The following is a 6,000-nucleotide window of genomic DNA, read 5'->3' as shown; positions in this document are numbered from 1 at the left end:
ATATTAGCATTTCTTCTTTTTGATCAGAGTTCGGCCTGTACAGATTCTTCTCCCCATACAGGAATCAGATCCAGTGTCTCCCTTTCGGTCCATGCTGGAGCTCACTTGCGATTCTGGGGGGACTGCATGGTCACCTGTGCTGCTGAGCTCGCCATGCTGACCAAACAGGAAATGATATTCAAAATTTCCCTGGGTTTTTCCTGTGTACCTGGCTAGTGCATCGGAGTTGAAAGTGCTGTCCAGAGTGGTCATATTGGGGCACTCTGGGATAGCTCCCAGAGACCAATACCATCAAATTGCGTCTGCACTACCCCAAATTTGACCCAGCAAGGTCGATCTTAGCGCTACTCCCCTCTCCAGGGAGAAGTACAGAAGTCCATTTTAAGAGCCCTTTAGGTCAACGGAACGGGGTTGGTTGTGTAGACACATTCATTTTAAAGGTTTCAGAGTAGCAGCCGTGTTGGTCTGTATTCTCAAAAAGAATAGGAGTACTTGTGGCACCTTAGAGACTAACACGAAAGCTTATGCTCAAATAAATTTGTTAGTCTCTAAGGTGCCACAAGTACTCCTATTCATTTTAAAATCGACCTAACATAGCTAAATTTGACCTAATCCCATAATGTAGACCAGGGCTTGCTTTACAACATAAAACTGATGTACAGTTTACCATGCATGTAGTGCAAGTTGAATTACTTGCCTCATCCTGAACAGCATGCTGTTGAGGGGGAGGTTTACAAGTAAATTTATCACTACTAAAAATAACCATGATAAAAACCACATTCTTTCCCTGTACTCAGAATGTACTCTATCATTTTATAGTAAAATATCTTAGCTATGTATTTAAATATTAATTCCCAGTCATGATTTCTGGTTTAAAAAAAAAAGAGTTTAAGAAAGTGTATTGTAACTGCTTTTTTGGTTTGTGTAATATTGAATATTAATGCTGAATATTGAAGCTTTACTGCCTAGCTACAAAAGAAAGTGGATTCCAAAGGAGAGCAAGGCTCAAGTTATCTAAAGACTGTTATAATGCAGCATTCTCAGCACAAGTACTACCCAAATGTTTCTACAAACCTTTAACTCAGCCACTTAACTAGCTCTCAAGCTTGTTGACTGAGTAAGGTAGAGCCTCTCCACTTTCAAAAGCTTGGGTACATCACTGACATATGTACTTAACTCGCACTAATTTTCCTTTGCATATTTATGTTAACACACTCAGCTTGGCCTGTAAATTATGTACTTTACCATAGAATAATAAAACATATATCAGAATCACTTCTTGATCAGCTTCTTGCTGAGAAGGCACCCACTTTCACATTACAGTAAAAATAGTTGCAACAACACATAGGCTTACTTCATACATCTTGGTTTCTCCTTTCAAGTTGCAGTGGGGGAGGTTTAGATTGGATATTAGGAAAAACTTTTTCACTACGAGGGTGGTGAAACACTGGAATGCGCTACCTAGGGAGGTGGTAGAATCTCCTTCCTTAGAGGTTTTTAAGGTCAGGTTTGACAAAGCCCTGGCTGGGATGATTTAACTGGGAATTGGTCCTGCTTCGAGCAGGGGGTTGGACTAGATGACCTTCTGGGGTCCCTTCCAACCCTGATATTCTATGATTCTAGATCACTGTGGACAACACTGTCTTCTTGTCTGTCACTCAGACCCATAACTTGGGCATCACCTTTGACTCAAACGGCTCTCTAGGTACTCACATCTAAGCTATGCCTAAATCTTGCAGATTGCTTCTTCATAACATGTCTAAGGGATGGCCTTTCCTAACTATTCACACAGCTAACTCTTATGCAGACTGTTCAGAATGCTGATGCAAAGATCAGCTTCCTGACCCGCCAACTTGCCCATGTTAACGATCTGCTGGTTCCCCCTTCTCTATCACATCAGACATAAACTTCTTGTATTTCCTTATAGGAGCCTGCATAGCCTACCCCAATCCTACCCATAATCTTGCATTTATTATAGGGAGGTTGACTGCTGCCTCCCATAGACCAGCCTCTATCACCCACTTGTTGCATTTTCAAATATCTTATTGCTTTCTCCATGCTGCCCCACATGCTCCCGTAAAGATCTGCAAAGCCACCTCATTATCCTACTTCATATGCCTCCTCAAAACACTCTGCTGCGACCCCTACAAATCATCTGATTGATTAGGCCGCTGATGTGCCGAGATGACCGTCTTTCATGTTGACCAATACTGTCTTATTTTTTCCTCGTACTCCCCATATGTCTGTATCCATCTGTCTCTTGTTTTATATTAAGATTATAAGCTCTTTGGGTCAGCGGCCAACTTTTTGTTCTGTGTTTATACATGCCTAACACAATGGGGTCCTGATCCATGACTAGGGCTCTATGGTAGTATAAATAATAAATCACTGTATTTAAGCATGCACTTATTATGGTAAAAAATAGAGCCAGCCAAGGCCAGCATGCAAAATGACAGCAAGAGTATACAAACTATCACACAATATAACTGCATGGGAAATATGATCAGAGTTGGCAGAAGGCTAAGCCAGCTAGATGATGTGTTTGTCCAATAGCTTTCATTCCTGATTTAAGGAGGAAGGGAATTTATTTTTAGTATGTGGGAGTGAATGTCTTGAAAAATATTTATTTGTGAACATTTAACTCAACTGGAGAGTTTAAAGGTTGTTTGTTCCACCAGATAGGATTTTAAATAACTAGCAAAACATTGAAGTGGATAGTGTCAGACTCAAAGGGGGTAAAAAAAAACAAAAACCTTTAAACTGAAGGCATCGAAAGATGTTTCCAAATGGTCTCTTGCCCCACAGCTGTCAGTCACTAAAGTAGGATTGACTGGGGGTTTATGCTGCAGTGGCTGCTTAGTTTCAGCTTAACTCTGTACATTGACCTTTGAGGATTTCTCTCTCTCTCTCTTTCAAGTAAATATTGGCTAGAGACTTGGCTGGGAAGAGGTTTGAACTAGACCAAGAGTTGCATTACTCCCTTGGGACTCTAGAATTTACATTGCCCATGAAAGCAGGTTCAACTAAAACTAATCAAGTGTTTACCCAGCACCCAAGCAGATGTTCACCATATAGGCCTGCAAAACTTGGAACCTTCAGCAATGAATCAAGGATGAGTTGAGTTATTTATCATTAAGAAATGGTTAATATAACAGGTGCAGATCATCATTTAAACATCCCTCATCAAGTCTGATCTTCCATTACTGAAACATGTTTTCTCTGAAGAATTTAACTAAGACACATGCTTTACTATGTTTATTGCTATTACATGAAGGCAGTGAGACACTCTAAAAGATGATTTTCTGTCCTTAGCTGTCCACATTTCATGTTGACAATTCTGTGCACCTAATAAATAAATGGAAACTAGCCACAGAGACACTGATGCTCCCGGCAATTTCCCATAAAGCAAGAGTTTTAGATGCACACACATGGCTGGCTCTATCAGAAGAAATGAATCTTCCTCTTGCTGCTGTGGATATAACTCAGCAAGTAGAGAGGAAAAGAGCTCAAACTTTTTACATTTGTCCAGTACACTTACATGATGGATCAAAGACAAAACACAAAATAGCACCATTTAAGATTAAGGGAATAGCCTGTGAGTTAAATACAAGTTAAGCTTTTTCACTACTTCAAAGAAAGCCTGGAGTAAATGGGTTCTTTGCAACTTTGAACAGGCTGCACTTGCAGCTTACACATGCACACACCGGGGCTTTGACTACACCGAACTTCTCTGAAAGTCACCCAAATTTCATACTGCCACCACCTCTGGCTGGTGCTCTGTGGTCAGTCACTGGCAGCTGTACCATTTTATCACCATCCTTACACTATCTCTGAGCGGGGTTACATGGTGTGGTGGTAAAAATGCCAGCACTTAATTTACCCTAGAGCTCCAATTGGTGCTGCCATCAGTATTTTTTGTTAAATGATGTCAAAAAACTTGGGCCAAGTTTTTACATTAACACTTTTAATGGTCAAAGTTGTGATTACAGGAAGCTCTGCTTTGAAAGTAACTGGACAATTCAAGTTACTCTTGATCTCAAGAATTAAGAGGAAAATCAGCTTTAACTATCACCCAGTGATCTATCTTTTCTCGATTCTATTCTGGGTATAACCCTTCTTACAAAGTCCGGGATACTTTGCTACATATTTCATTTCCTTGATACTTCGATAAATATATTAGTTTAGTTAATAGTAGAAATAGAGTGGCTTAATAGATACACACACACTTCTTTTCCCTAAAACTAATCACGTTATTTCATCAACCACTCTACAAAACAAACATCAAGAGAAATTAGTGAGAACTTGTAACTAGTCTGTGCTGCAAATAAAAGACCCAGTTATTAAGTATTTCATAGATACAAAGCCATAATTAGAGAACCCTGGCCCTTCAGCTCTGTACATAGGTCTCAAACATCCACATTACAGGAAAGCTCCTTTATCTGGGAACAGGCCTTGTTCTCTGTGGGCCAGTCACCAGAGGGCAACATCACATGCCCAAATCCAGTGTGGTACAAGCTTTCTGCATTTCCCATTATGTGTTTGAATCTTACACAAGCAACTCAAGAAATAAACAGCTTCTCAAGCAGCTTTTTTAAAGTGAAGTCATGAGCTAAATTACTTGGAACCATTTGCAAGCCAAATCTAGCAAAGAATGATGCCAGCTACTCATTAAGTAAAGGTGCACACTGGGCACACATTAAAAATCAGTCATCCATTAAAATCAGACAGAAGGAGGGATGACAGGCAGATGCTGGCAGGCATTCTCTTCAAAAGCCCTTGGAACTCACCCCACCCTTGGTCTGCCCAAGCCCAGAAATGCTAATCTTCCAAGAACTCTGCAAGACCCATTTCCTTCTTCTCTTTATTATGAGTGTTGATGAGGGTGTATGCTGAGATATGTGTATGCCAGTATTTAAATGGTTTTTATTTTCTCTCTTCATTCTTAGAATATGTTCCTGGTGCACTATACCAGTGGATCTCGACTTTTCCAAACTACTGTACCCTTTTCAGGAGTCTGATTTGTCTTGCATACCCCAAGTTTTATCTCACTTAAAAACTACGTTGTTACAAAAGCAGACATAAAAATACCAAAGTGTCACAGCACACAATTACTGAAAAATTGCTTACTTTCTCATTTTTAAAATTTATAAAATAAGTCCATTGGAACATAAATATTGAATTTACATTTTGGTGTACAGTATAGAGAGCAATATAAACAAGTCATTGTATGAAATTTTAATTTGTACCAACTTCACTCGTGCTTTTTATGTAGCCTGTTGTAAAACTAGAGAAGTACCCCCTGGAAGACCTCTGTGTACCCCTAGTTAAAACTCCTGCACTATAGGGATGCGTAGAGGATTTTAAATAAATAAATAAATAAAATAAAGAGTTGACAAATTGGCTGCATGAGTTGGTAAAGTTTGCTGGGACAGTATTAGCTACTAACATCACATGACACTTCACAGTGTTGCTTTGCTGGGTTTCATGCAAATATTCTTTGGTTTTTCCATACCTGGATTCATAGCCAGAGATGTTCACTTATAATTTCAGATTCAAAGCAAGATAAAACAAAGTAGCTAAATTATACCAAAACTGGGCAATGAAAGCAGGAGACACTTTGAAATTCACAAGATTTCCATGCAAATCAGAGAATTGGTCCATACTCACTGAATATGTCCTTTTATTACCTCTGTCCTGACCTTGATCTGTGTTTTTGTCTAATAACAGTGCTCACTTTGTTTATATTGCTCGCTAGAAATAAACACCTATCCTGGCTGCTAGGCACCTTTGACATATTAGAAATGCTTCCTGAGAGATAAACGTTCAACACTACCCTAGCATACCTTCATATGACCTTATGACCCTCTCCCATAGTTAATGGTAAAGGATGGATCTTGCAGCATGTCAAAAAGATAAATACATTCAGGCTTTTTTGGAAGGGGAAGGGAGGGAAATAAACTCTCAATAAACCTGAAACCCAACTGGGTAACCAGTGCAGAT

This window comes from Caretta caretta, chromosome 9, assembly GCF_965140235.1.
Source record: "Caretta caretta isolate rCarCar2 chromosome 9, rCarCar1.hap1, whole genome shotgun sequence".
Lineage (NCBI taxonomy): Eukaryota > Metazoa > Chordata > Testudines > Cheloniidae > Caretta > Caretta caretta.
Note: the sequence above shows the minus strand (reverse complement) of the source record.